Source organism: Phacochoerus africanus, chromosome 9, assembly GCF_016906955.1.
Source record: "Phacochoerus africanus isolate WHEZ1 chromosome 9, ROS_Pafr_v1, whole genome shotgun sequence".
Lineage (NCBI taxonomy): Eukaryota > Metazoa > Chordata > Mammalia > Artiodactyla > Suidae > Phacochoerus > Phacochoerus africanus.
In genome coordinates, this window is record NC_062552.1 from 19776461 (window position 1) to 19791261 (window position 14801).

General features: G+C 41.0%; 1 long non-coding RNA gene across 1 annotated transcript in view; it reads right to left on the minus strand.

Moving 5' to 3' along the window:
* Positions 1-14801, minus strand: part of LOC125135086 (uncharacterized) — an 84787-nt gene that overhangs the window by 6259 nt on the left and 63727 nt on the right. The gene's annotated exons all lie outside the window — the stretch shown is intronic.

Genomic DNA, 14801 nt, shown 5'->3' on the forward strand with positions numbered 1-14801 from the left:
AGAGGCATCAGTCAGCCCATCATGTCAGATGGACAAACTGCCATCAAGCTCTCTGTAGGACTTGAGCTAAAGCATCTTGCAAAGCTCCTTATATAATGATAACAATAATGATAAAATTAAGGTATACAAGTAATTGACTGATTCTTTTGGGGAATAAAACATTCAATGGGGTAATTTATTGGGAGAATGGGAGAATTTTTCATACTTGAGCTGCTGAAGTTAAGCCACCAGTGGGGAAGTCACAAACCAGATATTTCACCATCATTAGACAAAATTTGCATGAAGTTGTATTGCCTTATCATCCTTATTAATATGGTATTAAGTTTACCAAATTACCTAACCCTAGCCCAAAACGTCTTGTTTAACACTGTGATTTTGATTCCTGTATCAGACAGCTGGGATGCCACGTGTTGGGGCCCTGCCGAGTTGGGAAATTATACATTTGATGATTATGAAATTGGGCTTGATTGATTTAATCACTGTAATCACTGGCATTGTGCAGCTATGCAACTGGGAGGTTTTCATTCCAACGATTATGCATGATGATGAAGTCACATTACATGGGAGCCTCTTCCCGGTGTTAATTTCTGTCTAAATGGGAAGGAGAATGGCGAACAAGGCATGATCCAGGGTACAGCACTGCCGGGTGAGCCCACGTTACACAGCTAGGGAAAGAAAAGTTCAAGTAACAAGTTTAATGAAGTCATTGTGCTGTGCCTGGCTCCCTCTGCACTTGGGATGCAAAGAACTTGTATCTAATTAAATATATGCTTATGCTATTAACCCTTCAAGAGGATTAGAGGGCAGAGCTTTTGGCACATGGTAGGAGCTCCACAGATATTAGTTCCTTTCTCCATGACCAGTCCTTGGAGGGGGTGGTCTGGGGAGCTCTGGAGAGGAGGAGCTACTCAGACCATCACCTCCCCTGTAACTACCTGCTACCGTAAGTATGCTGGGGGGAGATGATTTGGAAGGGAGTGAATGCTTTCCTCCCTCCTGGCTCTATTCCTTGAATCCAGATGATTCAAAGTATTGACCAAAGGAGTGTCCTCCTATTGAGAAGTGGTACAAAATTAGGGAGCCAGTCAGTCTTTGGGGAAGGCTTTGAAGAAAGCCAGCAAAGCTTGCCATTCTCATCATTACCAAATCTCGGGACTCTGGCTGGAAAGGAGCATGCTGCAGCTTGGGAAATGGCTCCTTTTCAGAGCGTTCTGGCGGTGTGATTTGAAAGGAGGCTGTGTGTAGGAGTGTGGAAGTGGACACCAAGAAGGAGAAGGACTCATGGGGAAGTTTGGTCTAAGACATTGTCCAAGTGCAGAATGAAGGACAAAGACATATTGTCCGCTGCCACCATGCACAGAGTCACAAAGTACAGCAGAAGGAAGGAGGACTTTGAAGACCATCAGCTCTGACCTCTTCATTTTGCTGCCAAGGGACTGAGACCTGGAGAGAGCGATCAGGATCACACGGCTGGTGAGAAATCAAAGGGTCCCAGCAACGCGGGACTCCTGACACATCTTGTGCATGTCTGCCAGGTGACCTGCTGCACTGAGAAAAATCTGATTATATATAATTGGCCTCTCTTCTAACTGGCATAAAACTGCCATTAGGCAACAGTTATAGGTTGAATTTAAAAACATATTGGTTGTTTTCCTGTGATACAGTGTGTGATCTAATTTAATCCTCAAAATAGCTCTATACAGCTCAGCGGAAATGAATCCGACTAGAATCCATGAGGATGCAGGTTCGATCCCTGGCCTTGCTCAGTGGGCTAAGGATCTGGAGTTGCCATGAACTGTGGTGTAGGTCGCAGACATGGCTCAGATCTGGCACTGCTGTGGCTGTGGCATAGGCCAGCAGCTACAGCTCCGATTCAACCCCTAGCCTGGGAATATGTGGCGGGTGCATCCCTCAAAAGACAAAAAAGAAAAGAAAAGAAAATAGCTCTATACAGTAGGTATTTTCATTATTCTCTTTTATGGATGAGGACATTTGGGATTAAAAGAAGTTACATGATTTATTTTTTTTCTTTTTTTATATAATGATTTTTATTTTTTTCATTATAGCTGGTTTACAGTGTTCTGTCAATTTTCTACTGTACAACATGGTGACCCAGTTACACATACATGTATACATTCTTTTTTCTCACATTATCATGCTCCATCATAAGTGACTAGACCTAGTTCCCAGTGCTACACAGCAGGATCTCATTGCTTATCCATCCCAAAGGCAATTGTTTGCATCTATTCAGCCCGAGCTCTCAATCCATCTCACTCCCTCCCCCTCCCCCTTGGCAACCACAAGTCTGTTCTCCAAGTTCATGACTTTCTTTTCTGTGGAAAGGTTCATTTGTGCTGTATATTAGATTCCAGATATGTGATATCATATGGTATTTGTCTTTCTCTTTCTGACTTACTTCACTCAGTATGAGAGTCTCTAGTTCCTTCCATGTTGCTGCAAATGGTATTATTTTGTTCTTTTTTATGGCTGAGTAGTATTTCATTGTGTATACATACACCACATCTTCCTAATCCAATCATCTGTTGGTAGTCATTTGGGTTGTTTCCATGTCTTGGCTATTGTGAATAGTGCTGCAATGAACATGTATATTTTTCAAGGAAAGGTTTGCCTGGATATATGCCTAGGAGTGGGATTGCTGGGTCATATGGTAGTTCTCTGCATAGTTTTCTAAGGAACCTCCATACTGTTTTCCATAGTGGTTGTACCAACTTACATTCCCATCAACAGTGCAGGAGGGTTCCCTTTTCTCCACATCCCCTCCAGCATTTGTTATTTGTGGACTTATTAATGATGGCCGTTCTGACTGGTGTGAAGTGGTACCTCATAGTAGTTTTGATTTGCATTTCCCTAATAATCAGTGACGTTGAACATTTTTTCATGTGCCTGTTGGCCATCTGTATATCTTCCTTGGAGAAATGTCTATTCGGGTCTTTTGCCCATTTTTCCATTGGGTTGTTGACTTTTTTGCTGTTGAATTGTATAAATTGTTTGTATATTTTAGAGATGAAGCCCTTGTCAGTTGCATCATTTGACGCTATTTTCTCCCATTCTGTAAGTTGTCTTTTTGGTTTCTTTTTGGTTTTCTTTGCAAAAGCTTGTCAGTTTACTTAGGTCCCAAGAAATTACATGATTTAGAGATTAAGTGTCTGGGCCTTAAATTGGATCCCAGGTCCTCAAAGCCCTTCTGAGACACACGGCTCAGCTGCAAGACCCCGGTCCTGCCATATGCAGTGAACTTTCATACATCGCACCTTGACTCTTCCACAGCAAAGGTGGACTTCTGTTGCCTTTCCTATATCAGGGGTTCATATTCAGATACCAAGCAGTAGATCAAGGATTTTGAGCTATTGATGCCGCTGAGAGGGAAGGCAAGCTCTCTCTCACCTTGGGGCGTGTCTTTGGTGGGTATTTTGTTGTTTGCATCTGATGTTGTCAACCCTGCTGAATAGAAGCAGGGTTCTACACCATCTACACCAGGGCTCTAGCCAGAGGACCCATGGATTAGAACCTTAGCCTGTAACAAATTCTTGTGCTTGCCACCATATCAGTAGTTCTCAGCTGGGACAACTGTGCTCCCCCAGGGACACTGGGCAATATCTGGGGACATTGTTCACGGCGAAAAATAGGGGGTGGGGAATGAGAGGTTGCTATCTGTGGCATTTAATGGGTGGAGAGCAGGGATGCTACTAAAAAATCAGGACTAGAATGAGGCAAGTGAGGCACCTAGGTTGCATGATTTAAGGAGACACTTACTCTCAGAATCGTGCTAGTGCCAAACTTATAGCTGCAGATGCCTGAGAGCAAGTTCCTTCTTAAATTGGGTGCCCTAGATGCCCCCGCTTGCTTCATCTTAGTTCCTGGCTGCACAAGATAGCCTCTACCAACAGAGTTATTGAGCCCGACATGTCATAGCATCCAGGGTTAAGAAACCTTGTATGGCATCATGTTGTCAGCTCCCTGAACACTACTGAAAGGGCTACGTCTTTCAGAGATTGTGCCTCTGACTCTTGGCTGCTTCTGCAGGTGGCTTGTTTGCTTTTCCTTCTCTTCTCATTACCTCCAACCACTTCCCGTCACTAGACCAGCTCTATCAGTTGCTTCTGAGCAAGCACCCAGGTGCTCCAGGGTGATGGCTCTCAATTTTTAGTTTACATCTGAAACACCTGGAGCTTGTTGGACCACAGGTCTCAGGACCACACCCCAATGTCTCTGATTCAGTAAGCTTGGGGTAGGGCCTGAAAATGTCCTTTTGCACATGTTCCCAGGTGATGCTGTTACTGCTGCTTTGAAAACTACTATTCCAGGGCCTGGTTATGCAAAGAGTGGCCTGGGGACCTGGGAGTATCAAATCACCTAGGAGAAATGCTGAATCTCAGGCCCTCCCTGGCTGAGCCACTGTGGATGAGAGTCAGAATTTGCTTTTTAACAGATCCCCAGGTGGATCCACGTACGCATTTAAACTTTGGGCAGCTCCCCTCCCACTTAGAATCAATGGTTCTCCACTCTGGTTGCACATTAAAATAACCAGAGGGATTTTTCTGACTTACTGGATTGAAGAACCTTTATTGACTGTTCTTTCTGGGGAGGGCACTTTGTAAATCACTGGGTTCCAGGGGGTGGGGCCTCAAGTGTACACTTGAACTGCCAGGGTGCCTCCTAAGCCACTAGGCTACAGTCTAAGGTGGACAGGTCCTGGACCAGCTCAGCGCCAGGATGGGTTTAGTTGACAAGGTTCTCCATGGTGGGCCCTGCCCCCACCCCCCACCTTCACCTCCTTCTACTCTCTTACTTGCTCAGCCAAGCACACAGCCGTCAGCCCACCCCCTATTTCTGTTCTTTCAACCTGCTCGGCTCACACGTCTCAGGATGTTTACATTTGAGCTCTCCTCTCTCAGTCCCAGATCTTCATATGGCTGGTTGATATTTCAGTCTCAGTACAGATGCCACCTGAAGAAACTTCCCCAGAGTCCCCTCCCATCAATCCTGGACGCTCCTGGCTCCACTCTCTATCCCACTGCCTTGTTTGAGCTTTTTCACGCACTCGTTACTCTTACTGTGTGAAATCACGTATTGGTTTACGGGTTTACCTTCTGCCTCCTCCACCAAAACAAGAAGGAACTGCTTCATATAGTAGGTGCTCAATAAATAGTTCTTTAATGAACAAAATAAATTAGTTTGGGGATTGTTTTAAGGATCAGAGTTCAAATGCCTTTAATAAGAGAGGCAAGAGATTGTTGGAGTTCCTGGGTGGGAAGTTTGGGAAAAGAGGAAGAAAGCGCTGAGGAGGCAGAACACTGCATGGAAGTTGGGAGTGGGGGTGGAATATATATATATATATTTAACATATATCACCGAATCACTTTGCTGTATACCTGAAACTAGCACAACATTGTAAATCAACTATGCTTCAATAAAATAAAAAAATAAAAAAATAAAATGAAGACAGTAATTGTGTCTACCCCATAAGGTATTTGTGAGATTCAAAGTGGAATAATGCACAAGGAGATTTTGAAATATTATTATTTTTTAATGTTATCATTATCCTGAATTATCTTTACCTGATGGAACCACATTCAGCAAGACAACATTTAACAGGGTAGAGACAAAATCCTATATTTGAATGCTCAAAGATATGCAGAAAAACAGCAGTTCCGGAAGGAAAAAAATAGGTATTTTTGTTGCCTATGAAACTTAATAAAAATTAACCATATGATGGCAACAACAGCAAAAGAACACATAAACTTTGTTTTGTTCCTGGTCAGTTCACCCCTCCCACACTGAGAGCTATGCTCTCATAGAGAAATAAGAAATTTGGACTTTACAGAGAAAGTTGATGAAAGCTCTACTACACGAACCACAGCATTTGAGGAAGAGGTGGAGGAATTATGACATTTACCTTGAAGAAGAGAAAATTCAGAGGAGGGTAATAGGATAGAGGTTTTCAGATACCCAAGTAGGGCTCAAGGATTCAGTAATGACTCAGAGGTAGAAGCAGATGGTGGAAGCTTCAGAGAGGTAGATTCAAGCACAATATAATGAAGAACTTTCCAGAAATGAATTGTTTGTCCAGTGATACAATGAACTGCTTGGGAGGTAAAAAAATTCCCTGTCGTTGGTAGTGTGCATGATTTGGTTAGGTTATTACAGAAGGAACTCATAGGTGGTTGGATTGGATAATTTTTAAAAGCCCTTTCAACCTTGAAAACTATTTTGCTAATGAATTTTGAAATGCTGAGTCATGGCTTTATTTTATGGGTGGAGACGAGGATAGGACCTCTCTATAAAAACCATCTGTTAATGCGAATCCTGGACCAACACCCAGGCTGCAAGCGGGCTTTATCAACTGCTGAGGGACATAAGCATTTTCTAGCTCTTTTGACTGTCTTCAAGCACAAATTTGAGAGTAAGTAATGGAAAGTGAGGAAGGAAGAAAAGATGGAAGGAAGGTAAAGAAGAGGGAAGGAGGGAGGTGTCTGTCAAAACATATTCATTTGATCTGAGTAGACATTTTTTCAAATAAGATATTTAAATAGCCAATTAGCACATGAAAAGATGCTCAACATTATTGTTCATCAGGAAACGAAAACCAAAACTACAATGAGATACTTCTTCACACCCACTAAGATGGTGGTCAAAAAGATAGATGATAACAAGTGTTGAACAGAATGTGGAGAAGTTGGAACCCATAAATTGCAGGTGAGAATGTAAAATGGTGCTGCAGCTTTGGAAAACAGTTTGGCAATTCCTCAAAAGTTACTGTATCAGCCAGCAATTCTATTCCTAGGTATGCACCCCAGAGAAATAAAAATATCTGTCCATGCAAATATTTGTACATCAATGTTCATAGTAGCATTATTAAGAACAGCCAACAAATAGAAACAACTCAAATATCCAAATGATGAATGGATAAACGTACTGTGGTTACTTCCAGTGGTTTGACAATGAAAAAAAACGGACACTAATCCATGCTACAGCCTGTATGAACTGTCAAAAGATTGTACTCTGTGAAAGAAGTCAATCACAAAAGACTACATATTATATGATTCTATTGATGAAATGCCCAGAATAAGTCAATCTATAGGGATAGAAAGTAGATTGGTGGTTGCCAGAGGCTGAGAGAGCAGGAAAGAGGTAGTGACTTGCTAATGGTATTGGGTTTCTTTTTGGGGTGATGAAAATATTCTAAAATTGATTGTGGTGATGGCTGTACAACTCTGCATATACTAAAACCATTGGATTGTACACTTTAAACTAGTGAATTGTATGGTACGTGAATTATATCTCAATAAAGCTGTTATATACACACACATATTATGTATATATATCCATTTTGAAATTCTACCAAACTACTAATTCTTAACTGTAATAGTCCAAGTAAACATAAAGCACTTAGAAATATTCACACCAAGTATAAAAAAGAATGAGAATATTCTTTGATAAAGAACTTTTCCAAATAAAATAAATAAATATAAAAAAGGATGAATAGCCCAGTAAAAAACTGGGTAAAAAACCACAGTGTTTAAGAGAAGTACGGATGAACAGTAAACTTGGAAAAGGATCAAACTCATTTATAGCTAAAGAAATGCCACTGGAAGCATTCATTGCTCCAGTCTTTTTGGAGGGCAAATTGGAAACATGCTAAAAGAACCTCAAAAATATGCCATCCCTGTTGATAATTTAACATTACAAATATAATAAGGAAACAATCAGAATATACGCAAACATACGTCTATGGCATTATTTATAACAGAAAAATTCTAAACACCAAATGTATAAAAATAAGGAAATAGTTACATACATTATGGTACATCCAAATGTTAAAATACTGTGCAGTCATTTATCAGGGTTTTTTTTTTTTGTCTTTTTGCCATTTCTTGGGCCGCTCCCACGGCATATGGAGGTTCCCAGCCTAGGGATCTAATCGGAGCTGCAGCCACCAGCCTACACCAGGGCCACAGCAACGCAGGATCCGAGCCATGTCTGCAACCTACATCACAGCTCACAGCAACGCCGGATCATTAACCCACTGAGTAGGGGCAGGGATCGAACCCACAACCTCATGGTTCCTGGTCGGATTCGTTAACCACTGCACTATGACGGGAACTCCAAAATGCCCACAATTTTAAGAAAAAACCTCACTGCAACTAGAGTATGATACCAATTTTGTGAGAAGTAAGCCACACATAGAGAAAAAAATATACCAAAGCATGGTCTAGATTACCAATATTTTCTATTTTTTGCTTGAAACTTTTCTGATCATTCTAAAAGATCTACAACAAACATATATGCTTTTTTTGGTATTTCTTTTTAATCATAATAAAGGGAAATATTTTAATTTGAAACAAAGAAATTTGGAGCATGAGACAAACCACTTTAATCCTCACTTAAGAGCAAGTTCTGTCTGAAATATTAGAAGCGATCAAGAACAAATTTTTATCTCCAAAAATAAAGCACTGTAATTTCATACTTCATTGTTCAAATATAAGAAGACTCAGGGGAGTTGCATGTAATGAATACCTTTTAGTTTTGGTAAAAATCTTAATGATGGGAGTCCAGCCACCAGCACGTCAGTGGTGGGAGGGTGACTATTGCTCCTGTTTGAAAGGGTGGCCTGGTTTTTTGGTGGTTTCTAGAAACATATCGCCCTTTGAAAGCCGAATTATTCAGCATGTACGTGTTTAGGGAACTAAAGTCATCAGCATCTCAAAAAAAGTTAGAGGTGTTTATTCAACTGCATATAAATCTTCCTTCCCCACCCCCATTTATAATCTAAAGCTGTGTAATCAACAGTGGATTTGGGTAACCAGCCCAAATGTCAGTCAAAACTCCTTCAACATATGGCCAGTCAGGGCTGCCTGTTTATTTTGAAATACACTCATGAAGGAAAAGCAGCATTCAGACGATGAAACTGTAAGAGGTAAAGCTTCCTTACAACTGCCAGAGTGAGGTTTTGCTATCTCATTAGGAGGAGTAAGAAAATCTTTTAAAGTGACAAATGCTTTAAAAACAACTGATTTGCCCAAATATGGATCTAGTGTGAATGAGTCTTTTCCCTTCTAAATTCTAAATTTGGTAGAATTTCCAAATGAAATTATATTACATAATATATGTATGTCATTAACATATATATATAAAGCAGGAGGACAGTTTATTGTAGTTTCAGAACTACTTTTATTAAGCTGAATGTCGCTACCTGTATGTACATTTTAGGCTCATCCCTTAACTTCTCTGAGCCTGGATTTTCTTGTTTTCAATATGAGGATGCTTTCAAATTTTAGATTTATATAATTCACCAAAAGCACTACTTTTATTCATACACACATCTCACTTGAATATATAGATACATCATAGTTTAAATGACTAGTTTAGAATCAGAGCCTTATTTATTTATTTAGGCTTTTTAGTGCTGCACCTGTGGCATATGGAGACTCCCAGTCTAGGGGTCAAATCAGAGCCACAGCCATAGCAACTCGGGGGCCAAACCCCATCTGCAACCTACACCACAGTTCATGCAACCTACACCACATCTCACGGCAATGATGGATACTTAACCCTTTGAGTGAGGCCGGGGATCAAACCTTTGACCTTATGGATACTAGTCAGATTCGTTTCCACTGAGCCATGACAGGAACTCCCAGAGTCTTATTTATACCAAAGATCTTCTCTGAAGATAAAAGCCCATTGGCTCAACCAATGGCCATGAAAAAATGTCCCCTTTGCCCCCAACTTCCAAGTATCTTCTCATACTAGGTAACACAATGTCTGAAATTCCATCTTCAGAGATTTATTACTTAGGAGTCAGTTTGATCCATGTGTTACTAATGCTGCACATTGAATGAATGTGCTCTGAGTCTGAATCCTAAAGTCTACTCATTGTGTCACCTTGGGTGGGCTGTTTAATCATTCATTCTTCAGTGTTCTCATTCATAAAATGGGGTGAATATAAGTACCTTGCCACAGGGTTATCATAATAATTATGACATGTGAATTCTCAATAAATGTTTATTATTTCTTCCAGTGGAAGACTTTCAGAGTGATGTGAACAACTCCAGGCAAGATGTGAAATGCCTCCAGGATGAAAATGATGATGGCACAATGCTGACACAACCTCACATGCTGGATACATTCACTTGAGCCTGAAAGGCACCCTACTGAGAGTGATAGATTTTAGGGTAAAGGTTTAATATGGTTTTCTCTATTTCACAAACTAGTTCCTTCCCATCCACAACTCTTCTCTATAATTGACCTCTCAACATTTTCTATTGACCCTTATGGAATAATTTAAACAACAGGCTTAATTTTCCTTGTTCAGCTGTTGTGTATCTTATCTATGGGCCTCACAGATCCCCTCTCTGTTCCACTGCCGCTGGGTCTACACCTGGGTGAACCAAGGACCATGCAATGGTGAGCTAGTTATTTGCAAATTATCTATCATCTATCTACCTATCTATCTATCTATCAACTTTTTTTTTTTTGCTGATTTTTCAGACCTAGCATGATATGCTTTTTCTTGTTTTTAAAAGTCACACTGTACATCTACTCACCTATAGGAGGGACCAGGCCCTCCTCCAAATCATCCCCAAGCCACATTAGTGAGTCCACACTACCAGGCAGAAATGTGTTTTCTGCAAAACTGGACACAGGAGTTTCCATTCTGAAAAAATCCTGATGAGATCAATGTGAATCAAATCTTATTATTCTTTATGGAACTAGCTGGTATTAAAAACAAACAAACAGGAGTTCCCATTGTGGCTCAGTGGTAGCAAACCCAGCTAGTATCTATGAGGACGCAGGTTTGATCCCTGTCCTCACTCAGTGGGTTAAGGATCCGGCATGGCCATGAGCTGTGGTGTAGTTTGTAGACACGGCTTGGATCCTGCATTGCTGTGGCTGTGGCACAGGCCAGCAGCTGTAGCTCCGATTCAACCCCGAGTCTGGGAACCTCCATATGCTGCAGCTGTGGTCCTAAAAAAAAGCAAAAAAACTAAAGACCAAACAAACAAACAACAATTGCAGGTTGATGGGAAGCCTACAGTTCTGCTTTTTGCTGGGAAAGGGAAAGGCCAGTTCTCAAGACTTCCTCTATGCCATGTTGGGACCCAGAGCCAAAGAAATGGTCCATCTGTTATCCATATGACTAGTTTTAATTTGGAAAATTACAAGCTTAGTTTGAGTACTGAAAGCAAGTTGGTAGTATAGCAAGGTGATTAAAAGCACAGGTTTATAAAGGAACAGATCTGGGTTCAAATTTCCACTAAGCCATTTACCAGCGTCGTGAGGTACCAGTCTCCCAGCTACACTTTTCTCAACCACCTGGAGGGAATAAAAATATATCCTTCATAGAAATCAAATGAAATTATATACCTGGCATATAGTAGGAACTCAGTAAACGGCAGTGAACTTTATTATTGCTGCTGGTTGTCTAATGACCGTAGTCCTGACCAACCAAATACAGCACTGGATGTAGGAGAGCAGGTGGGAGAGAACAGCCTGAGAGAAACTATCCCCAAGTGGAATCTGTCTGCTAGGATGCATCAGAGAATTGCATCCTAGATAGTCTCCTTGGCCTTGAATATATAATGCAATCCAACTCTTCTCTCTGCTGCTTTGCAGTCCAGCACTGTTAATCTCAGAGCCACTGAGAAGTTGCTAGGAATTTCAATAGACACCATAAATTACTTCGAATGATGCTCTTGTCATCTTCGCCCCGCTTTGGAAATTTACAAAGCAAGTAAAGTGCTTCTGAGTTCATCTAGTGGAGCAATATGAGTTGAACCTATTATAGCAGGAACTATGCACCCATTACTTGTAACAAGTCATGAGGAAAATCAGGACACCTGGTCATCTTAAATATGACTCAGTGACATAATGTTTTACAAATATATACATTCCTATATAAATGGATTTTTAAAAACTATGAATTGTATACTTCCCTGGTGTGAAAGTAAGATCATGGCTAAGCTATGGTTTTCCTCCCATTTCTGCTCTTGGTACAGCCACAAGTGCTACTATGGTTTGTGAGTTAGGGAAGCTGTTGGTCCTTCACACCTGTAAGATAGTGTGGTTGAGGAGCGGTGGGTACACAGAACTGTGACTCTCCAAGTGCACAGGAGCACCTGTCAATGCACAGGTGCATAAGGGATACAGGCAAGGGCACAAGGGCATGAGGGATACAGGCAAGGGCATCGTCGATTCATGGGTAGGTTAGGGACTCTGATGCCTCATTTTATTCCACCAGCCTGCCCCTAGCACCTTAGCAGCTTGCCTTGGCATGGTGAGCCTGGGCTCTGGGGAGGTAAGAGAGGTTAGTTAGGATCAGAGCAGAGAAGCAGAGTGACAGTGGACAGGACTAGGGGAGTGGGGAACGGCATGCATCCTTTGCCTGGTCCTCTGAACAAGCCCCTTCATTCTTTGTCCCAGGCTTCTATCTCACATTCCTCTGCTTTGCTTCTCTGTGGGATAGTTTCTCCACCTCTGTATGAGATACAAAAACAGGGGTGGGTCTCAAATAGCTGAAATTCTTTTCTCTTTTGCCACTGCACTTGCTTCCCTCCATTTGAACAAAAGGGTGGAGAGTTTGGATAAAAACCAACAGGGTTATAAAGAATTTTATCTTTGGATAAGGCTTTCAATGGCTCCTTTCTGTGTCCTGAGAGCTTAGAGTTGCCTTGTGAGTAAGAAGAAAGTGCTTATCAACCCAAACAAATATTTTCCCAGGTTTCCCTTCCCTGTGGAGCCACGCTGGATTCTAAAATGAAAAAAGTCCGCATAAATTCCTGTTTGCCCTGTACACCTTTCCCCCCTTTAAATCAGAAGGAATTCTGAATTTAGGAAGGAAGGAGATAAAGCTGGATGACAAAATATGAAACATAATGGAGGGGAGGGCTTTTTCTCTTCACCTCTAGGGAGCATTTTCTTGCCTTTGGCCCCATGCTAGCCAGTTAGGTCCTTACAGAGCTTGCTCTGGTTGCAGAACTGGTAGAAGGAATGTACTGAGTAGTCCCCAGGTCTCCTGGGCATCACCTGCATCCTGGTCTCTTTGGCTTTTCTGGAAAATACCACAGGCTCTGGAACCATGTTGCTTGGGGTCTCATCCCTGCCTCCACCCCCTTCTAACTGTACAACCTTAAGCAAGTCACTTAAATTCTGTGTGCCACAGTTTTGTCATCAGTAAAAGAGAGGTTCTGATAGTAGTTCCCTCAAAGCATTGTTGAGAGGATTCCATAAAGTAATACTTATAAAATGCTTAGAAGTTGTTCTGGTACCTAGCAAATGCTCAATACCTGGTAATTATTATGCTCTAAGACCAAAGAAGCATGGAGAGAAAGGAGCTCACCTTGTCCCATGGCATTAGTGCAAACAGAGAACTTGGCACACTTTGCTCTTAGACGTGGTGCCTGAGCTGGGCTTCAACTATTTGACTTACAAGGAATGAACTGATGAAAAGCAACCCTAATCCAGAGGATCTGCCCCATCTCAATCTTTCAAAAGCTAATAATGTCTTTGCAATCTCTGACTTCTGAAAGATTTTTCTTTCTTTCCTTTTTTAGTATCAAAAGAAAAACATATTTGCGGTTAAAATTCATATAATTCAAAGCTATAGAAAATGAAAACCAAAAGCATTCTGCCACAAAACCCATTTTCCAAAGTCTGTTAACAATTATTGGCTTTGTTCAAAAATAAAGAAATAAATAAAATAAAAAAAGAATAATAGTTTTGTTTGAGTGTTACTACTTCTAGGATCCAGATTCTTTTAGTTCTGCTGTCTATTCATGCAGAATGAATTATTCAGTAGTTAGTGTGACTGACGTGGCCCATGTGAACGAGTTTGGTAATTTAGTCAAGGGTTTCATTGCTTGTTTGTTTTTTTTCTATTTCAGTTCCATTCTTAAGTGACTCGACTTGCCTTGTTGCTATTGCCCTAGCAAGACGGATTCTTGCTTAGTATTGCATTTTGCTAATTACATATTTCTGAGGTCAAGTGAGCTTATCATATATACATATCCAAGCATTAAATACTTATTTCAAAAAAGTTTTTTTCTTAGCGTTTAAATTTCTTCAGACATTAAGGAATATTTGATCTCAATGACTTGCTTACTGTGTGACTTCTGGAGAATAGAAAAAAGTAGTTGGTTGATGTCCCTGTGTTTCTCTGCCTAGAAAATGGATGCCATGTACTAGCCTGTCACATGGTCATAATAAGGACCTAATAAGTGTGAAATACTTCCATTCAAAACTAGTTTAAAAAAACAGGAGTTCCCGTCGTGGCGCAGTGGTTAACGAATCCGACTAGGAACCATGAGGTTGCAGGTTCGGTCCCTGCCCTTGCTCAGTGGGTTAACGATCCGGCGTTGCCGTGAGCTGTGGTGTAGGTTGCAGACGCGGCTCGGATCCCGTGTTGCTGTGGCTCTGGCGTAGGCCGGTGGCTACAGCTCCGATTCAACCCCTAGCCTGGGAACCTCCATATGCCGCGGGAGCGGCCCAAGAAATAGCAACAACAACAACAACAACAACAACAAAGACAAAAAACAAAAAACCTAGTTTAAAAAAACAAAACAAAAAACAAAAAAAACCTAGTTAAGACATTGCATTTCTGCAAACTGTTAAACTGGACTTCATCAAAATGAAAAATGTCTGCCCTTTGAAAGACACTGTAAAAAGAATAAAAAGACAAGCCACAGATTGAGAGAAAAATCTTTGCAAAGTGTGTGTCTGTTAAAGGACTATATCTGCCATATATAAAGAACTCTAAAATCTCAACAATTAAAAAAAAAAAAACA